The 22,993-nt window shown below is 34.7% G+C and overlaps 1 protein-coding gene and 1 non-coding gene across 2 annotated transcripts in view; one reads left to right on the top strand and one right to left on the bottom strand.

Annotated features, from left to right (window-relative positions):
• Positions 1–22,993, top strand: part of XPR1 (xenotropic and polytropic retrovirus receptor 1) — a 242,984-nt gene that overhangs the window by 30,541 nt on the left and 189,450 nt on the right. The gene's annotated exons all lie outside the window — the stretch shown is intronic.
• TRNAE-CUC lies at positions 14,384–14,456 on the bottom strand. The gene has a single exon. It is a non-coding gene; the product is annotated as a tRNA-Glu (tRNA).

The raw sequence follows: 22,993 nt of genomic DNA on the forward strand, positions 1-22,993 counted from the left end.
TTCCTTCCTTCCTTCCTTCCTTCCTTCCTTCCTTCCTTCCTTCCTTCAGTGAATCCTTAGTCCATAATTAGTCTGGGCAATTTAGTTTTCCTTTCTATTTATGTCATGTCTTTAGATTGGGATTAGTAGAAAAAAAAACAGTGAAGCGTATTTACTGTGTGTATGTGTGTGGGTGATATAAGCATGTATATATATGCATGTGCACAGTTTGGCAGTCATAAAATCACTGGTCTAAGGACAATAGTCGTCTCTCCAATTATCTTTATTGATCTTTTATCTCAGCTTCTGCTCATCAGCTGATTCTTTATGAGTTTAACCTTTGGTAGGTTTGGAGAGTTGTAATTTAAAGTTGTAAGAGTTCTTGTGTCATTAAATTATGGAGCTAATTCAACAGTTATTTCTTGAGGAAGTGTTTCCTCCGAGGCTGGGTAATCTTTTAAAATTTCACATTTTTTTTCAGGAGAGATGAATGTGAAAAAGTATATACCAAGAATAATCTAGATAGTGTGTACAGATTAATATATTTGTGAGATACCAAACTGGAATTCTATTAAGTCATTCTAGTGACAGGCTTTTGGAGGCTTATTTTTATGACATGTAACAGATGCTGAAGTGGGTTCATAAACGTATACGTCTATAATTAAAAATCTCATTTCTTTGCTGAATCACTGAATTCTACTCCTGAAACAAACAAACAAAAAAAGAATCTCATTTCTTTAATGACATAGAAATGTACGTCTTTCATCTCTAACCATTCTGCCTTCAAAATGTGCTTCCTTTAACATCTTGAAATCTTTACCAGGGTATTGGCACTTAGGTATTAGTTTTATAATATGTAACTGAATTTTGGATAATAATATATTTAATTTTCTAATGTTTAACTGAAAGCACTTAAGATTTATCAAAATGTTTCTTTATTCTTATTTTTTGTGTCTTAAAGAGTACCTCTCGAATATTTTAAAATAAGTTTCTTAAAATTTCATTTTAAGAAAAATGAAATTACACGGAGGTTTAACTGGTTCCGTCATCCTGTGTAACTTGTTTTATTATTGGTTCAATTAATTTTATTCTCAAGGTTGGGTTATCTTTAGTTTTTCTTTTAAGTTTTACCATCCAGTTTGTAACAATGTTCTGGTGATCCTCATTCATCCCTTCATGCCGGCTCATGTTGCTAGTAATTTTCATACACTTTTAGCTGTTATTAGAGGAAAAACTGAATTCTGTGATAATATGCTAAAATGCTTATAGTTAAGAACTTTTTTTTTTTATCATATTGCTCAGAGACATTAACTTCTTTGGACCCTGTTGTAAAGGGAGTGTTGTGGGCTGATCATGCAGATGTATATGCTCTTTTCATAAGGGAAATATTCTGCACTTCTTTGTTCTTTCTAATCTCAGATTAAAGCTGTGTAACTTTATCTTCTTAAAATGAATTCTCTTTTGAGGTACTTAAGAATTGAAGATATTGAAAGTGGTTTAAAGAAACACTATTCTGTGTAGTATTGAGGTTAGAAAATGTTAGTTTTAAAAAGTTTTTAAAAAGATTTTATTTATTTATTTGACAGAGAGAGACACAGTGAGAGAGGGAACACAAGCAGGGAGAGTGGGAGAGGGAGAAGCAGGCTTCCTGCGGAGCAGGGAGCCTGATGTGGGGCTCAATCCCAGGACCCTGGGATCATGACCTGAGCTGAAGGCAGATGCTTAACGACTGAGCCACGCAGGTGCCCCTAGTTATTAAAGCGACTATAATTTTGTTTCATTTGATTGTGATACTATATTAATTTACTGTCTTTCTGTGGTGTTAAGTTTGATTGATAATTATTTCTGTCATTTATTCTTACTATTTTGTTTGTATTGCTAGGCTTTTATTTAGCTGTGTAGCATAAGCAGATCTATCAGCCAAGTCTAAGATAAGGCTTTCAACTTTTAACATTTTTTAAAGGCAAAAATGTTTGCTAAGCCTCGATTATTTTTTTGAATATTGTCTTTATCTCTTTTCTTCACTCTCTTTTTTTCCTACACCTTAAGTTTTAAGTAGACTTAAAACTTTTGGTGCCAGTGAACAAGTTTTTTTTATCTTAAAACTGAAGTATATTCCTAAATTGGTAGTTCTCAAATCTGCTGTATGTTTAATTCAGTTTACCTGTGTTTGTTTTGTTTTTTTGATACAAATATTGATACTTGGTTCCCATCTCAGATCCTATTTTTTTTTTAAGATTTTATTTATTTATTTGAGAGCGAGAGAGAGAGAGCACATGAGAGGGGGGAGGGTCAGAGGGAGAAGCAGACTCCCCGCCAAGCAGGGAGCCCGATGCGGGACTCGATCCTGGGACTCCAGGATCATGACCTGAGCCGAAGGCAGCCGCTTAACCGACTGAGCCACCCAGGCGCCCTCAGATCCTATTTTAAATAGGATCTGGGAGTGAAGCCCAGGCATTGGTAGTTCTGTACTCTCCCAGGTGATTCTAATAAATAGCCAAAGTCCAAAACCCCTGCCATAAATCTTAAATAATTTTGGATCAATATGATTAATGCTAACTTCTTTTAGACAGTAATTAGCCAGTAGGTTTATAGGCTTCTTAAGTTCATTGATAGTTTGATTATTCTATTAGAATACAGAAGTATTTGTTTGTTTATAGCATCCAGAGGACATTTATATTTTTTAAAACATTTATTGTATTGAATTGAATCTAAGTAATAGCTGTACTGAATAGTTACATATGTTGAATGGTTATAATTTAACATCATTATTAGAGTTAAAAAACATTTTTGCTGGGGTGCCTGGGTGGCTCAGTCGGTTAAGCATCAGCTTTCGGCTCAGGTCATGACCTTAGAGTCCTGGGATCGATCCCCACATCAGGCTCCCTGCTCAAGGGGGAGTCTGCTTCTACTGCTGCCCCTCCCCCCTCTCATTCTGTCTCTCAAATAAATCTTTTAAAAAACGAAAACATTTTTGCTGACTTGTTAATTTAGATGCATTGTAGTAAAATAAGCAGCTTCCTCATATTTCATACTTTAAGATGGAATGGATTTATAATTATAGTGAAAGAAAGGTGACTTGAAATGGATTTTGTAAGAGTGAAGTGATTTATTTGATAAAAGGCATAGTATTTGAAAGTGTTTGTTGATAAGAAGTTGACCACAGACACAATTTTTTATACTAGTGAGTTATTTTCTTACAACTTTGTAGGACATTTCAACATAGTGCCTTTACTCCTCATTAATAAAGTAGGCTTTTTCCTCATTTAAAAATCAACCAAATGGGCGCCTGGGTGGCTCAGTTGGTTGAGCGACTGCCTTCGGCTCAGGTCATGATCCTGGAGTCCCGGGATCGAGTCCCACATCGGGCTCCCTGCTCAGCAGGGAGTCTGCTTCTCCCTCTGACCCTCCCCCCTCTCATGTGCTCTCTCTCTCTCTCTCATTCTCTCTCTCAAATAAATAAATAAAATCTTTAAAAAAAAATCAACCAAATAATTTCAATGCATTAAGAAATTAAGACATATTCACTGGGGGGTGAAAGCTGCTTTTTTTACTCAAATGAATAAACATTCAGATTTATGGTATTTTGCTTCATTCATCTTCTGATAGTAAATTTCATGGATCATTCATATATTGATTTATGAAAAATAAAAGGTCTCTTTTTATTTAAAATAGATGTCTTACAATTGTAATTAGGAAGTGCTCATATTCCAAAATAATATACATAAGAAAGCTTTAGGACTTATTCTCAGGCATTCCTTATCAATTTATATTTAATCTCTTTTGATATAATAATATAATTATATAATTATTATAACAATAATATATTGCCTACTCTTCTGTATAATCTGTTTCTTTTGGTAACTATTTACATTTGGAAATATTCTATGACTTAAAAGATGACTTAAATTCCATGTTAAAGTATATACAATTTATTGATTTTTAAATAATGGCATAAATAATTAAACATTTTAGTATTTAAATTGTTTTTTTTTTTCCTGCAGAAAGACTTGTAGAGCAGCATACCATGACAGTAGCATGAGAATATTAAAGTGACTAGAATTGTGGATTTTTTTTTTTAATGTAGAGATCAGGTACACACTTAGAATCCTTGGAGTCAATCTTTAGTGGAATAGTGTTTTAAGGAATTTTTGGAAAATGATGCTAAAAACCCTTAAACTCAATTGGGTTTTATAATTCCTGCTGCCAGTGAGGTATTGGGTATTTGGGACAGATTAAATGAAGCTGGCAGCTAATGGTTCCCCAGCAGTAAATCAGTGACACCTTAATAGGATTGTTTTGAGACAAAACAATTTAGTATGGATGTGAAAACAGACCTCTTAATTGCAATACCCATTTGACATAGTCAAATTTTCAATGATAGAGAACTAGTGAATATAAATTGATGAATTGATTTTTTTTTTTTTACTTTCATGCTTTTTTTTTTCTTTCCCCATTTGGCATCTCAGCCACTTTATGAAATTAATCTACTTCGGTAAATATTCACACCTTTTTTGGGGGGGGAATTTCCCCCTTTGCCAGGGTACTTTTGATTTACATAGTTTATATACATATGAATTTATGCACTACTCATATAATTTATATACTATATTAATCTATTTTTGTTTTTCTCTGAATTAATTTCAAGTAAAGCTTCAGGCTTTGACATTCTCTTTTTAAAATGTACTATCTTTTGTTTAGAAGCATTACTGTTTTCTGCTCTTTACTTGTGATGGCAAAATATGAGAATCTCACAGTCAACCTAGGTCTCAGAATTAAGAGATCATTGACATTTCTAACTGAAAGGGACTTCAGAAGATCATTCTGCCTCACCCTCATTTTAGATTTGTGTGATATGAGACCACATTAATGTTGCGTGGCTCAATAAGGACATTCAGGATTACTAATGCTGTATGTGCCAACAAAAGGAGAATTCCAGAGAATAAACTAATATTGAAACATAAAAAAGACTTTTTTATATTGACTTTGCGTTTTTATCCAAATGATACATTTGAATACAAGTTTTAATTGGATATTTTTTTGAGCCTCTGTATTTTTAAAAGATTTATGAAGTGTTATTTTGAATAATACTCAACTATATGACTTTTTGGGAAAAAGCTAATTTTACCTTTTTTTTTAAAGTGGAGGTTTTATTTTGTTTTGTTTTGTTTTGTTTTGATTTATTTGCAAGAGAGAAAATGAGAGACAGCATGAGAGGGAGGAGGGTCGGAGGGAGAAGCAGACTCCCTGCTGAGCAGGGAGCCTGATGTGGGACTCGATTCCGGGACTCCAGGATCATGACCTGAGCCGAAGGCAGTCGCTTAACCAACTGAGCCACCCAGGCACCCTAATTTTATCTTTCAAGAACTCTGTCTCTACTCATTTTTGTTGTTGTTGTTATTCCACATGGTTCCCAGAAGTATTGGGGGAGGTTTATAGAATTAAGATATATTAGGTATTAGTAGTTATAGAGGTTAGAATAAGGGGGAAATTAAGATAGAATAGTGATATAAAGCTCCAGTAAATTTAGTATATAGATTAGATATTGTAAAGATCCTGGAACAGAAAAAGAGCGTCAGGTAAAAATTAAGGAAATCTGAGTATATTATAGACTTGAGTTTATAATAATGTTTCAGTTTTGGTTCATTGATTGTGACAAATGTACCATACTTAATAAGATGTTAATGATAGGGGAAACTTGTGGGGGGGTATATGGGAACTCTCTGGACTATCTTTGTAACTTTTCTGTGAATCTAAAACTATTCTAAAAGAAAACATTTATTTGAAAAAATAGGTGCCATAAGGTTTTATACAATTGCTAGAAGCTAATTATAAATTTAACTCTGAGTTTTCTGGGGTTCAGGGGATAGATGAGAGCATGATTCACTTCAGAATTCACATAAGGTAAATTTATATCAGTTTCTCAGAAAAAGTTCAGTTGTTATTGACCATGAGATTTGAGAGAAATTCTTCCTTTGGACCTTCATGAAGAGTATTTGTTTGGTGTGGTGAATAGTATCCCCAACAACAATTTTACAAAAAGCATGACAGTGGAGTTTCATGACTCCTTCTTACAGTCCAAGGGTATAATGTAAAAATGTATTACTCTGACCTACAAGGCCCTAAATAATTTGGTCCTGTGGTCATGACCTTACCTTCTACCATTTTCCCCCTTGTTTACTAGGCTCTAGTCACATTGCCTTTCTTTCTGTACCTAAATTGGGCCAAGCTTGCTCTTAGAATAAGGCTTTTTAGCTCTTGACCTGAGTAGAATCATTTGATCATTGGGGCTGTGTCCTTCAAAGGGCCTTCTGAATATCCAATCTTACTTAACCACTCAGTCACTTTAAATTACATCACCCCATTTTATTTATTTCTTTGCATAGTATTTGTCACTTTCTGGTATCTTAGGTATTTATTTTTCTCATTGATTTATTAGTATTCTTGAGACCAATGTAAGTCCCTTGAGACCAGAGATTTTTGTCTTTTTTTCTGTTTTATACCTCATATCTAAAATACCTTCATATTTATTGAACACATCAGTTGAGTAGGAATAAAAATGAGTCCTTTCCCTCAATCTTCCTTGAAGCCAAAGTACTATTTGTAGGAAAAAGGGAGTAGATTGACCTAGCTTGCTTCTTGTTTTTATTTTTGTTTCTTAATTTTTAACTTGATCTTGAGATTCAGAATTTTAATTGCTGGTTAGATGGCTAAGCATATTATTTGTTGTTGTTGTTTTATAATGCTAATACTGTAATTTCATAAGGTATAGTCTGAGGTGACATATGTAGCATTTCTTTAAAATCAGTAGAGAAACAGATGATATGAGATCTTCATTTAAAGGTTTTGTGTTTTTGTGGCATTGTGTTGTCTTGATGCCAAGTATAGAGTTTCATTTGACTGCTGAGAAATCATATTTTATATGCTGTTGAGTGTCTATTAAGAGTGAGCTCTTAAGTATAGAGTTTCATTTGACTGCTGAGAAATCATATATGCTGTTGAGTGCCTACTTATTTTTGTTTTTTGTGTGTGTTTGATATGCTTTCTTTCAAAGATACATGAAATAGGCATAAGTTTGAAAAATCATGTATGAATTATTAGAATTTTTAAAATATGTGTATGCAGTAGAATATATTTTTTAGATTATTTGTATTAAAATGGACAGACCTACTGATGCTTTTTTTTCCTTTCACATTCTGCCTCTCATTATCTTCTAAAGTATTCTTTTTTTAAAAGATTTTAATTATTGCAGAGAGAGAGAGAGAGTATACAGAGAGTCCCCACTGAGCAGGGAGCCTGATGTGGGGCTCGATGCCAGGACCCTGAGATCATGACCTGAGCTGAAGGCAGACGCTTAACTGACTGAGCCACCCAGGCGCCCTAAAGTATTCTTTTAATGGGGAGTATATATAGCTAATGTTAGCCTAATACAGCTCTCTAATTCAGTTGGCTTAATGCAACTATCTGATTTTCTGAAGTGGAATGAATAGATACAGTTAAGGACATAAGTCGGTGACCACAACTATACTAGTCTCTGCTATTCTGCCATGTCTTTAGTTTCCCCACCCCCTCTCCAATCTTGTGAACAGGTTTTGTTGGATCATTTTTGCTTAGGTTCCCTTTGCTTATTCATCTTGGTTAGCAGATGTGTTACAATCTCCCTAAGCTGCTTAGAATTCAGCTCTTAGTGGCTTTGAAGATGAAAGTATGCGTGTAAATTATTCATTCCGATTATATGCTTGAATGGACAGAGTCCACTTCCGGCATCTTCTTCTACCTCACCTTTGTCCCCGGCTTTTTATTTTTTTAACTTGCTTTTTAGTTCTAGAGGATGGAAGACTGAATTGCATTTCTAAAATTTATGAAGTAGTTTTTGCATGTATATGATTACTGTCAAATCTATGCATTCATAATGTATTACTTTTCTCATATTTATAATCTTGTATCTCCCCTCCCCCCGGTTTTCCATTTTGTTATCTGTATCATTATCTCCTTAAAAATTATTTATGACTCTTCTGAACTGGAAATAAAACCATTTTATATTTACAATAGGGAGAACTATAATTTGCTACATTTTCAGGTGATCAGTGGCGGGACAGTGTTTTTTCTTTTCCACTTGTCTGTTAGTGTTGTTTAGTTCATTTATTATTGATTTTCAAAAATCTTTCTGCTTGTAGTGGGTTAATATTACATGAGAAGACTATATACCAGGGACTAGTAGAGAGTTTAACCGAAAAAATGAAATACTAGATTCATTTGTAGTCATTGCAATCTTGTTTTGAGAGCCATTGAGAAATACAGATGGCTAAGAGTGAAAGTTGAGACAAGAGCCAAGCCAACCAGATAATTGTCATCTCTATAAGAATGATATACTTTTTAATCTTCTCATTAACTTCTTTAAGAAAGGATAAAAAGATCTGATTGATATTCAAGCCATGTAATGAAGTTTTCGTTCTTTTTCCCTTCCTTCCTTCTTCCTTCCTTCCTTCCTTCCATCCATCCGTCCTTTTTATTTCTTTCTGATTTAAAAAAAAAATTGAAGTTTAGTTGACACATACTACATTAGTTTTGGGTGTATACTGAAGTTATTTCTGAAGGGTATTATTTCATGTTTATAGTGGAATAGAATTGCATATTCATTCATATTGTAGAAATGGCCGATTCTAAATAGTATTATTACTTGCAAAAATAATCTGTGTATTCTTTAAAGGTGCCACTAACCTCAGGCTAGTTCACTAATAGGAAAGATGTACTTCTGAATAGTAAATAGTATTGCTCTTCAAGTTGATGAAATTCCTTCTTTTTCACTAAAAGAGAATTAAATGTAATTGGATGCTGATTGCTAAAACATAAGATAATGATATAAGTAGGTAGTAAAATTATGTGACAAAAATGATTATCAACTTTGAGTAGCATACAGGTAGGAAGTTAGAAGAAAGGAAGAAATGCTTGGGACACAGGCTTATAATCCTTTCTTTGCATACCACAGAGTAAAGTGTTTTCAGTGTTTCAATTTTTCCTTCCCTTGTAAAAATCAATAACATATAAAGTTACTGTGTCAGTTATCACACAGTGCTGTTTTTTTTTTTTTTTTTTAATGGTAAGTTTGAGGGACAGAAGGTCATGAAGTAGAGGGGATAATTATAAAACATTAAATCATGAAACAAAAAAACTTTGGAAATTATTGGTATATACTCGACATGGTAGAGGAAAAGCTAACATACCAGATAAATGAACCTGATGATTTCAGATAGAGTTTCCCAAATTAGCAATTAGACATCTGGAATAATTGTTAAAGCTTCAAGATGGCAGAGTTTAAAGTAAGGTAAGTTCTTCTTTATGCTCTTTGTTTTCTTTGGGCAGGGTCACTTTAGCTGTTTAATGAAAGAATTCCACTGAGAAAGGTAGAAAGAAACATAAAAAGTTATGATCAGTGAGTAGTTTCCAGCAGTAGATGTACATCATTGAATAAAAGAAACAAAAATTCCTGCCTTCAAAATGGAAAAGATGTTCAAAAAATTACTTAGATTCACAATAACTTCTAATTATTGAGCCAATATAAGGAAGGAATAGGTAGTCAATATTTGAAAGAGTAGATAATTCCTTATATTAGTTTTCTGTGGCTGTTTTAACAATTTACCACAAACTTAGTGGCGTAAAATGAGAGAAATTTATTCTCTCACAGTTCTGGAGGTCAGAGTCTGAAATCAAGCTACACTTGTGGAATGTTGGAGGGAGAATTTTCCTTTTCCAGCCTCTAGTGGTTGCCAGCTTGCTTGGCTTGTGACCACTTTACTCCAATCTCTGCCTCTTCACTTTGCCTTCTACGTTGTTTATTCTCCTCCATGTATCTAAGGACATTTGTCATTGGATTTAAGTCCACCTAATCAGGATGATTTCTTCTCAGGATCATTAATTACATTTTAAAGACCCTTTTCCCAAATAAGATAACATCACAGGTTCCAGGGATTTGACATGGATATCTTTCGGCTGGGGTGGTGATGGTGGTGCATTTTTGTCCTACCATATCCCTAAATCTAAATTGAAAAACAACAACAACAAAATGTTGTAATGTTCTTAGTTCAAATTGTGAGCCACCTCTATAGGTCCAAATGAGGCATTTGCTTTTACATTCTAATCTAACCACTTTGGAAGGAACCGTCAAATGATGTTAAAGAGAAATTCAGGTATGACATCCAGAAAGTAAAAAACTGGCCAATAGATAGGTTTGAGTGTATAAAATAAAGGACAGTTTGGGGCACCTGGGTGGCTCAGTTGGTTAATGGTCTGACTCTTGATTTTGGCTCAGGTCATGATTGCAGGGTTATGGAATGGAGTTCCGTGTTGTGCTTCGTACTGTTCATGTAATCTGCTTGAGATTCTCTCCCTTTCCCTCTCCCTCTGTCTCTGTCCCTCTCCCCCCTTGCATGTGCTCGCGTGCTCTCTCTTTCTCAAATAAATAAATAAAATCTTAAAAAAAATTAAAAACTAAAGGACAGTTTATTGGCCTGTAACCAGAGTTACCTGCAAAGTATTCCAAATCGTCCCTCCTAAGAATTTCTTTTATATTTCTAGTATCTACTGTCCTTCCTGGGGGAAACAAAACAAGCAAACCTCTTCCTAGCATACAAGTTAAGTGTCCCCTCTTCCCTCCAAAATTTCTATTATTAGAATTTTCAAAGACATACAAATATAGAGAATGTATCCAGGATCCCATTTACCCATCACCCAGCTTCAGTCATTATCAATACAATGCCTAATCTTTTATTCAACCCCCCCCCAATTAGTTTGAATCAAATTCCAGAAATTATATCATTGTATCTGTAAATATTTTTAAACGATAATCTCTGGCCCCATTACCAAAATACAGTTGTTATACATAAAAATATTAATAGTAATTTCTTAATATTATTAAATATCTGACAGGATTCACATTTCCCTGTTTTATAGTCTTTTAAAAAAAGATTTATTTGTTTGAATTGGGACCCAAATAAGATCCATCATTTGATAAATTGCAGATTGATTAATAAGTCCCTTAATTCTCCATTGATTTATAGCGGCACCATCTAGTACAGTAGCCACATGTAACTATTTAAATTTAAATTAATTAAAATTAAAGTGGAATATTCTGATCCTTAATCATCATGCGCTCAGTAGCCACATGAGGCACCTTATTGGACAGCACAGAATATTTCTCTTATTGAAAAAAGTTCTTTTGGTCAGAGTTGATCTATAGGTTTCCCCTCCAACTCTTTTATTTATTTTGCATTTTCTGTTTTCCTTTTAAAAATATTATTATTGTTATTTGGTGGAACAAACTGGCTAGTTTGGTTTTCTTTGTCTCCCAGAGTCTGGGATTTACATTTTTTTACTGATTACTGATTACATTCATGTGGTATACCTTAATATGGTTTCTATTCTTGGTATCTCCTGTAAATTTGTAGTTAAATGTAGAGGCTTGATCTAAATCAGATTAAATGTTATGCATATATATTTTTTTCCTAAGAACATTTTATAGGTGCTGGTGTATACTTCTATTAAGAGCGGGATATGTAATATCAGATTGTTTCTGTGTTTGTAATGTTACTAGCTATTGATGATCAGTGCCTATCCCTAGATCCACAACTTCATTGAGTTCACAAAATGGTGATATTCCAGCATTCCTGTGTTTATTAGCCAGAATTTTATACGAGAAACTTGCCTTCATAAACTCGTTATTTTTAGCTATGGATATAGAAAAGGTAGGGTAATTGCCTAAGTCTTATCCTTTATTTTCTAGTTTTCAAAATAATATTGGTTCTCTAACTTTTTTCTGAATATGAGTGAAAATTTTTAAGTGTATTAATGAATTAATATATTTAAACATACTTGGTATATTTGGTCCAGTATAGTTTTATCCTTATTATTGATCAAATTTTCAACTTTGGCTCAGTAGGAACTTCTTCAGGTAGTTTCCTCACTTGTTTTGATATGACTCTCATAACCTTTGATAACTTCTTTTCTATCTGATATGATAGAATTTTTCCATGCTCATCTTATGTATTTCCAGGGTGGGATCTGGGATTAGCTATTTTGCAAAGGAGGCTTAGTTCTTTTAGTGATAACCACTGAGTCTTAATTTTTTTAGAAGCCATATACTGGGCACTTCTTTCAAAGTGTCAGTGGTACTGAGTTATTCATTGTTTTAGGTTTTCTTTTTTAGTAGAAAGAAATATATATACACATATATAGTCACATGCCTGCACACATGCACACACTAAAAAATACATGTTTATATATGTAATAATATAATATATATATATTTAAAAGATAAAACACCTGTTCTTTAAAGCTTAGATTCTTAGTATACTTTGGACTTGAAAGTATCTACCCTAGCTGAACAAGTGAAATGTGATGAATTTTAAGATTGAATAATACTCTTAGGCATAACCATATGTACAGCTTTTTGGGATTAGAGTGTTGGGGGTAGGGAATCTGCCTATACTGATTAAATTTTCATTTTCTTCATTGAAGGTTGAGAGGTGAAACATAGTTTACCACCTGTGAGACGGAGTGCCAATTTGTGGTTCTTGATGAGAAATTGATCAGTTATGCGCTTGTTACAAGAGGTGCAATCAGTGAGGTTAGAAAGGGAAATTGAATTTATATTGGTGTGTTATCATATGCAATTAATTTTGCATGTACACCTGAGGCACATGAATCTTATTTTGAGTTTGAAATATCTATACTTTGAATCAGGCATTGCAAATCTAGTGTGATTATATTTAAGAGTTTCTGTTGTTTGACAGTTGCTGTGCCGTTCCAAAATACGTTTTTATTAGGCTGTTCACAAAGGAATCTTTTGGTTGCTATAATGAGAAGATGAAATAGCTAAATTTGTGTATTTCTTTTAGAAAGAATGGAGCAGAATAAGGTTTAAATAATATTTTAAGATTTATTATTTTTATACTCTTATTTTTTCTGAATGGGATGTCTTGTCATCTTGAGAGAAGGATGGATTGTTGTTATCTTTTTAAAAGACTGCAACAAGTGGCCACCTGAGTGGCTCAGTCAGTTGGGCATCTGCCTTCGGCTCAGGTCATGATCCCAGGGTCCTGGGATTGAGCCCCGCGTTAGGCTCCCTGCTCGATGGGGAGTCTGCTTCTCTCTCTCCCTCTGTGCCTCCCCCTGCTTGTGCTTTCTCACTCTCTCCTCTCTGTCAAATAAATAAAATCTTAAAAAAAAGAGACTACAACAACTAGTCTTTCTGCTTAAGGAAAAACATGATATAGTTCACTGATGACACAGTAATTAAATTAGGGTATTTACAGCAGAGAGGAATTTTTAACAATATAAGAATAACACAGTATATTGGGTAGATATTCTCAGGAGCAGTTTATCCAAAATAGCCATAAAAGAATTTTCATAAATAAAGTAGTAAGAAAATGATAAATGAAAGAGGTGAGATTTGAATTGGGTCTTAAAGCATAGTTACAGCTGTAGGAGAGGACCTTCTAGGCAGAGAGAAGCAACAGGACAAAACCAAAGAGGTGCAAGACATTCAGGGGAGATTCATTAGAGCACTTTAAATGAAGTAGAGGGTTATTACGGGTGAATAGTGATCTGTAAGAATGAGGCCAAATTTTCAAGGGGCTTAAATTTTTTTTAAAGTTGGACTTTATTTGGTAGACAAATATACTGTGCATTTGGTCTATTAGTCTAATGCAGGTCAGAATTAAGAGATCATCGTGAGTTCTTTGTTCCACTTCAGCAGTATCCAAAAATAGTCTTGGTGCTGTTTTGAATGGATTTCACAATTAGAAGTCCAGAGGAATGGAGGCTTTATTTAGTTATGGTGCCATCCAATCTCTAGTTCCACAATTTTTATGTTTTTTATAGTTGTGTCCTTTTTCATGTTGGGGTCCCCCAACTGTCTGCCATTAACAATTAGGGCCACATGCTTGCTTCCTCAAGAGTATTGGGAAAAGCAGATTCATAATTTTTAGTTAGCTTATGACCCAAAATATGCACAGAAGCAATCTTTTTTATGTGTGTGAAATTAACATAACATAAAATAAACGATTTTATTTTAAGATTTTCTTTATTTATTTGAGAGAGAGAGAGAAAACACAAGAGGGGGAAAGGGAGAGGGAGAAGCAGACTCCCCACTGAGCAGGGAGCCTGATGCGGGGCTTGATCCCAGAACCCTGGGTCATGATCTGAGCTGAAGGCAGACGCTTAACTGACTGAGCCACCCATGTACCCCAAAATTAATCATTTAAAGTGTACTGAGCTTCAGTGGCATTTTTAGTGCATTCAGTTTTGTGCAACCATTATCTTTATCAAGACACTGAGCATTCTTATTTTTTCTTCCAAAGTTTGTGTTTTTCTTTTTTGTTGTTATTGTTTGTTTTAGTAATCTCTACACCCATTGTGGGACTTGAACTCACAACCCTGAGATTGAGAGTCTCATGCTCTTCCAACTGAGCTAGCCAGGTGCCCCAGGACACAGAGCATTCTTTTTTTTTTTTTTTTTTTTTAAAGATCTTATTTATTTATTTGACACAGAGAGAGAACACAAGCAGGGGGAGCGGCAGAGGGAGAGGGAGAAGCAGGCTCCCCACTGAGCAGGGAGCCCGATGCAGGGCTTGATCCCAGGACCCTGGAATCATGACCTGAGCTGAAGGCAGTCGCTTAACCGACTGAGCCACCCAGGCATCCCGACATAGAGCATTCTTAAATGGAATGTACTTAAACAGAAAAGAAGGTTTATTATAAAGTAATTTTTGGCATGATTTTGCTTGCTAATTTCTCAATCTGTGTCACTTGTAGAATTTTTTTTTTTTTTTTTAAGCTTCCTTGCATTCATATCTAAGCTTGTAATTTTGGGGAATCAAAAAAACAACTGTCAGAATGGAATTTTTTTTTTTTAAAGATTTTATTTATTTGACAGAGAGAGACACAGCGAGAGAGGGAACACAAGCAGGGGGAGTGGGAGAGGGAGAAGTAGGCTCTCCGCCGAGCAGGGAGCCTGATGCGGGGCTCGATCCCAGGACTCTGGGATCATGACCTGAGCCGAAGGCAGATGCTTAATGACTGAGCCACCCAGGCGCCCTGGAATTTTTTTGTTTTGATAATAGTTGAAAAAATAAGCAACAAGGTGAAAACCTGAATTGATTTTTTTGTTGTTGTTCACTTTTGAATAGAATGAAGTAGTTTATTTAATAGAAAAGTTGTTTTTCAAATTAGAACTGTCCATGGTGGATTTGGATTCTAACTTTTTAGCATGTCTACTTAAACAACACTATCTGAAGAAGGCTGTGGAATATAAGAGGACTTCATTCTCCTCTATTTTTATTATAGGTTGTGTGTTATGGACCTCGAAGAGTGAAGGTTATGCTTCCTGATTTTAGTTTTCTTTTTCTTGTTTTTACCCCATCTCTCCAAAACATCTACACGATGTTTATTTGTAGTAACCCAGGAGAAGCAAAGTGTTGATTGTTGTAAACATAAATTCTGGGCATTTGTGCAAAATATTTTAGAAGGATTTTAGCTTTTACTTCTTAGTAAGAGATCTTTCGGGGTTCTGATTTTGCTCCTGGTATCTTCAATCTACATACTAATTTTTTCTCATAATCTCTTTGTTCTCTATGGAGGTGTTGATGTTGATGCTGAAGTAGTAACATGAAGATGGCAGTGGTATTTCCAATTGGCATTTCTTATTTAGGTCCTTAAGAACCCCTAGTGAGAAATTAGAAAAAAACAATTAGGTCAAATTAATTAGAAAAGCTAAGTAGACTATTTAAGGTCACTATATTCAATCAGTATGATACTGTTTTTAGATTAATAAGTGAAAATGCAGTGCAATTGAACACATATTACAAATATAAATTTTGTGAATTATCAGATGGATCTAATCACTAGCCAGTAATTTTTGCCTGCTGTTCTTGTGCACTTTCACATCATCTATGATTTACAAGACTGGTTATAAAGAAGTGTACCCTTAATTTCTTGCTGTTGTTTCATTTAATGAACATTTTGTCATTACTATAGTAGCATATGCATTTGAGGTAATGAAAAAGGTTGGAAATGGTGATAGTGATTGTATAATATTGTGAGTGTATTGAATATCACTAAGTTGTACATTTAAAAATGCTTAAAATGGTAAATTTTATGTTATATAATTTTACTACAATAAAAAAGCGAAGAAAAATCTTATCAGTAAATGAATATTTCTGGAATGATTTCTTTGTAGTTACGGAATTTTTTAGTCAAGATTTTATTAAAGGGTGATTTTTTCTTTAAAAGATATTTATAAAAAAAAGGGGGGCGCCTGGGTGGCTCAGTCGTTAAGTGTCTGCCTTTGGCTCAGGTTGTGATCCCAGGGTCCTGGGATCTAGCCCCACATCGGGCTCCCTGCTCCGCAGGGAAGCCTACTTCTCCCTCTCTTACTCCCCCTGTTTGTGTTCCCTCTCTCCTATGTATCTCTCTGTCAAATAAATAAATAAAATCTTTAAAAAAATTTTATAAAAAAAAAAAATTAAAAAAAATTTTTATTACAGGGTGATTTTTAATCCTAGCATAACTGGCTTCTACTTTTAGCCCTAATTATTCAGAAGAACAGGAAAATGGAATCTAGGTATGAATTTTCTAAAATGTTTTTATAAATTTATTATTTATCATGCAATTAAAAAGTATAAACTGTTTCATAAAGGTAACATTTAATTTTCAGTGTCGTAAAATTAAGCATTTTGTTTTTATAAAAAAAATTTTTCCCCAAAATGAAATGAAGTCTACTTCACATTTTTTAAAAGATAATCCTTGAATATCTGTAATCTAACAAGCATGTAAGTGACAAGAAAAGCCATTTTCTTTTTCCTGTTTAATATATATTTTTAACAGCTTTATTGAGGTATGACTGATATTTAAGAAACTGTACATACTTAAAATATGGAATTTGATGTTATGGCATTTGTATACTGATGAAAGCATCAGTATAATTAAGATAGGGAACATAGCCATCACTCCCAAAACTTTCCTCACACTTTTTCATAATTCCTCTTTCCCACCCCGTCTAATTTTACCCCTCCTCAGTTAACTGCTGACCTTTTTTTTCACTGTTGGCATTTCCTAATGTTTTATGTAAATGTGTTTATACAGCATCTACTCTTATTTATTGGGCTTCTTTCAATCAGCTGAATTTTTTTGAGATCCAAAGTGGTCACTCCATTTTACATTCCCACTAACAATTCCAGTTTTTCCATATTCTCTCCAGTACTGGGTATTGTCAGTCTATTTAATGTTAGCGAAATGGTATCTCATTGTGGTTTTAATTTGCATTTCTCTAATGACTGATGATAATGGAGCATTTTCTTTGTGCTTGTTTACCATTTATATATATCTTCTTTGGTGAAATGGCTTTTCAAATCTTGAGCCCATTTAAAAAATTAGATTCTTTATTTTTCTTATTCCAGAGTTTTTTTTTTTTTTTTAAAGATTTTATTTATTTGAGAGAGAGAATGAGAGAGAGCACGTGAGAGGGGGGAGGGTCAGAGGGAGAAGCAGACTCCCCACTGAGCAGGGAGCCCGAAGTGGGGCTCGGTCCCGGGACTCCAGGATCATGACCTGCGCCGAAGGCAGCCGCTTAATGACTGAGCCACCCAGGCGCCCCTTTATTCCTGAGTTTTGAGAGTTTTTTTTATATTCTGGTTACCAGACCTTTATTAGATGTAGACTTTGCAAAGATTTTCTCCCAACCTGTAGCTTTAAGTGTCTTCTCAAGAGTGAAAGTTTTAAAATTTCAGTATAGTTTCATTTATCAATTTGTTCTTTTATGATCATGCTTTTGGTCAAATCTAACAATTAATTAATTAATTAATGGTGCTATGGAATGAATATTTGTATTCCCCCCCAAATCATATGTTGAGCCCTCATGAATGGGATCAGCGCCCTTGTAAGAAAAGATATCAGAGGGGCACCTGGGTGGCTTAGTTGGTTAAGTGACTGCCTTCGGATTGGGTTATGATCCTGGAGTCCCAGGATCGAGTCCCGCATAGGGCTCCCTGCTCAGCTGGGGTCTGCTTCTCCCTCTGACACTCCCACCTCTCATGCTGTCTCTCTGTCTCATTCTTTCTCTCTCTCAAATAAATAAATAAAATCTTTAAAAAAAAAAAAAAGAGCACTTGCTTCCTCTCTTTGTATTCTGCTGTGTGAACTGTGTGAAGAAGCATAAGAGGGCAACCTTGCAAGCCAGAAAGAGGGTCTCATCAGAACCTGAACACACTGGTACACTGATTTTGGACTTCCCAGCCCCCAGAATTATGACAAATAAGTTTCTGTTGTTTAAGCCACCTAGACTGTGGTAATTTGTTGTAGCTGTCTGAACTAAGACACAGGGTCACAAAGATTTTCTTCTATGTTTTCATCTAAAGCATTATAGATTTAGGTTTTGCATTCAGGTCTGCAGTCCATTTTGAGTTAATTTTTTGTGTGCGATGTGATGTATGGAACAAAATTCACTTTTTAAGTACAGGTATTGTTTCAACACCATTTGTTGAAAAGACTGTCCTTTCTTCACTGCATTATCTTTGCATATTTGTAAAAAGTCAGTTGTCTATATATGTGTGGGTTTATTCCCTGATTACTATAGCTTTAATAAGTTTGAAATCAGGTAGTGTTAGTTCTCTAGCTTTGTTCTTTTGTTTGTTTTTTGGCTATTGTAGGTCTTTTGCATTTCCATATGAATTTTAGAATAAGAGCCTACTGAGATTTTGATTGGGATTTTGTTGACTCTTCAGATCAATTTGGGGACAATTGACATCTCTATATCAACCCTCTTTAATTTTCCAACCTATAAATAAGATAGATCTCTTCACTTAGGTATTTTTTAATTTCTTTGAACAGTTTTGTAGTTTTTAGTGTACAAGTTTTTCACATCTTTAGTCAGATTTATTCCTAAGTATTTAACATTTTTTGATGCTATTATAATGCTATTTGTCTTTCCATTTCAATTTCCAATTATTCACTGTTAGTATATAGAAGTAGAGTTGATTTTTGTATATTGATCTTGTGCTCTGCAACATTGGTAAACTCACTTGTTTTGGTAGGTTTTTGTAGATTTTCTATAGATACTATCATGTCATCACCTTTTTTATTTTTAAAGATTTATTTATTCATGAGAGAGAGAGAGAGTGAGAGAGAGCAAAGGGGACAAAGGGCAGAGGGAAAGGGAGAGAAAGTCCCAAGCAGACTCTGCACTGAGCGTGGAGCCCAATGCAAGGTTTTATCTCATGACCCTGAGACCACCACCCAAGCCGAAGCCAAGAGTCGGTTGCTCAACTGACTGCACCACCCAGGCACCCCCCTCATGTTATCTTCTAAATAATATAGTTTTACCTTTGCCTTTCCAATCTGGATGTCTTTTATTTTTCTTGCCTGATTACACTGGAGAGAATCTTTAATAGAATGTTGGATAGAAGTGGTAAGAGTGGAAATCCCTTCTGTTCTTAATTTCCTAAGAGATTTTATCCGTGGTAAGTAGTGTTGGACTTTGTTGAGTGCTTTCTTCACATCTATTGAGATGATAATGTAGTTTTTCTTTTTCTAGTTTGTTAATATGGTGAATTACATTGATTTATAAATGTTAAATCAACTGTATTTCTGGGATAAACACCATTTCTTAGTTTGGGCCACTCTACCAATATACTATAAACTGAATGGCTTATAAGCAATAGATACTTATTTCTCACAGTTCTGGAATTGGCATATTTGGTGACTGTTGAAGACTCACTTCTTCACTGATAGCCATCTTCTCACTATGACTACATGGTGGGAGGAATGAGGGACTCTCTGTAGGGTTTCTTTTTTAAGACCACTAATCTCATTCATGAGGGCTCAACTCTCAGAACCTAAGCAACCTCCCAAAGGCCCCATCTTTTAATACCATCACATTGGGCATAAAGATTCATATCAATTTTTGGAGGATATGCATACTCAGTATGTAGCACTCTATTTTGTCATTGCATGCCTTTTTAAAATATTGCTGAAGTAGATTTGCTAAAATTTCATTAAAAGTTTTACATCTGTATTTGTCTACAGGTGTCTTTTCTGGTAATATGTTTGTCTTGTTTTGGCAACATGGTAGTGTTGGCCTCATAGAATGAGATGGGAGAAATTCTTTCCTCTTCAATTTTCTGGAAGAGTTTGCATTGAATTGGTATTGTTCTTCCTTAAGTCTTTGATAGAATTCATCAATGAAGGCATCTAGGCCTAAAGCTTTTTATGTGGAAAGGTTTAAATAGGAGTATTTAGATTATCCATTTCTTCTTGAGTAAACTTTGGTAGCTGAAGTCTTTCAAGTAATTAGTACACTTAATCTAAATTGTTGAATTTATTAACTTGAAGTTACTCATAATATTCCTGTATTATTCTTTCACTAGCTGTAGTTATGTAACCTCATTCATTACTGATACTCATAATTCTGTCTTCATTTTGTTTCCTGATCAGTCTTGCCTAGAGGTTTATTAATTTTATTGTTCTTAAAGAGCCAGCTTTTGGTTTCTTTGATTTTTCTCTCCTTTTACTTTCTGTTTTCTATTTCATTGATTTTTTTCTTTGACCTTTATTATTTCCTCTTTTTCTGCTTACTTTGAGTTTAATTGGTCTTTTTCTAGCTTTTGGGGTGTAAGCTTTATTTTCAATGTTACCCTTTTCTGTTGATCATACATTTTTTTTTTAAAGATTTTATTCATTTTTTTTGACAGAAAGACAGAAAGAGAAGGAGAGAGCACAAAGCAGGGGGAGTGGCAGAGGAAGAGGGAGAAGCCCTGATGCAGGGCTCAATCCCAGGACCCTGGGATCATGACCTGAGCTGAAGGCAGACGTTTACTCAACTGAGCCACCCAGGCACCCTGGTCATCCATTTTAATCAGTGTCTGTTGAGAATGCTGATAGTAGTATGCTATCAGAATCAACTACTTCAAAAGTTGGAAAGAATATTCTGGGGTATCAATTCAAATCAAAAGATTGTGACCTAAACATATCAAGATGCAGGCTAATTTAGAAAAATCTCAGATCTTATACTCAGTACTAAAAAATCAGTTTGGAAAGTATGGGATAAAGGAGAGCAACTTTAGTGCAGTATTGGTTAAGAGTTGTTAGGATCCACAGTGCCTGGATACCAGGTATGGTTATTTGAATGTAATGTGGCCTTAGAAAATCCAATTTGATGAAAGTCATTATTAATGTAAATACAGTGTTTAGAAAAAGGAACATAATAATTCCACTCTTCTTTACTGAATAGACTATTTCTAGAATGTCCTACTGAATTCTGAGCACCACACTAAAGGGTTTAGACAAACTATAACTCTTAGCCAGAGTAAAGAGATTTGTAGTGGATAAACCATGCCATAGTAAATCTTGGAATTATACGATGTTAGAGTGTTTATGGATTTTAGAGATTGCCTTATTTTTCAATTTAGGAAACAAAAGCCAGGAGCTGTTGGTTTACTTAGTGTTACCCAAATAATCAGTGGCAAGTGTTGAAGATTGGATTTTCGGTTTCTGAAGATAATTTCAGCATTCTTTCCACTGAACCATCTTGTCATCAAACTATGGTTCAAAAGAGGTGTGTGAGAGGACTTGAAATCATCTGTATGAGAAAAAAATCAGTAACCAACAAGAAAATGTTACAGTGAGAATGTTTTTATCTTTTTTTTTTTTTTAAGATTTTATTTATTTATTTGAGAGAGAGAGAATGAGAGACAGAGAGCATGAGAGGGAAGAGGGCAGAGGGGGAAGCAGACCTCCCGCTGAGCAGGGAGCCCGACGCGGGACTCGATCCCGGGACTCCAGGATCATGACCTGAGCCGAAGGTAGTTGCTTAACCAACTGAGCCACCCAGGCGCCCCGAGAATGTTTTTATCTTAACAAAAGATTGAGCTATCCATGTGGTTCCCAGTTCCTGGAGATAGTCAGTAAGACACTGGATAACCTCTTAGGTGGAATGTTGTAGATGGATTCATGTATCAGATAAACTTTGGGCTATATCAGCTCTAGAATTCTTTCTGAGTCTGTTTCTTCTTTTGGTGGCTGCCACAGTCTCCATTATGAGCATTCATGCTGCTCACATTTCCCCAATACTAAGTATTACTGCCACCAGCTTGTAATTCTCAGGGGTGACTTTTAAAAGGCACTGTTTTCAATTTCAAGGCAGAAGTATCTCTTCCTGTCCACATTAGGGCCATTTTCTTCTCTTTTTTTTTTTTCTTTTTCTGGATGTCAGGCAGGATCTTTGGGAAGATTCAGTACTTCTAGTTTTATAAGAAGAAACAGGTTTTTCCTCTACTTTGTTTAGAAGATGACTTCTTTCTTCTAGAGCATTTCTTCTTCTACCCCAGTCCTATTCCCCAAGTTGGAGCCAGAATTTCATTGTTCTTTATACATAATTGTGTGCTAAAATGAGTACTTTGTAATGGTGACATGTCTAGTGGCATGTATGAGAAATATAAACGTAGACTCATAGATGTACATAATAATAGATTTCAGAGATTATTTGGTCCATGTTTCATAAAGGGTGTTCTCTGGTATGTTGAAAGATTTATGAGCACTTGTTCTATGGCCAAATAAGTTTGGGAAAAATTTAGTAACAAAAATAGGATTTTCTATTATTGTTTATTAGTATTATTATTATTTTAAATTCTGGGGCATTTCAGGGCCTTTCCTACTTACTATTTATTAAACATTGTGAATCTCAAAGAAAAGGAGATTCAGTATTTAATGTTTCCCAAATTTATTTGACTGTGGAACCCTTTTTTCTTTTTAGGGACTAAAGTTCTGTGAAGCACTTTGGGAAAGGCTGACCTTGTCCATTCCCCTTACTTTAGAAGATGAGGTAACTGAGACCTAGAGAGGAAATTCCCCAGGGGTCACTAGTTAGTGATTGAGTAGAAATCACAGTTCTGATCAGTTTGGGGCCTCTTGCAACTAAAAAGATAATATACCTTCTACTTACATTTTATATGTTTTTCATTTAATT

This window comes from Mirounga leonina, unplaced genomic scaffold (genome assembly GCF_011800145.1).
Source record: "Mirounga leonina isolate KUSES-001 unplaced genomic scaffold, KU_Mleo_1.0 Mir_154, whole genome shotgun sequence".
NCBI classification, from domain to species: Eukaryota; Metazoa; Chordata; class Mammalia; order Carnivora; family Phocidae; genus Mirounga; species Mirounga leonina.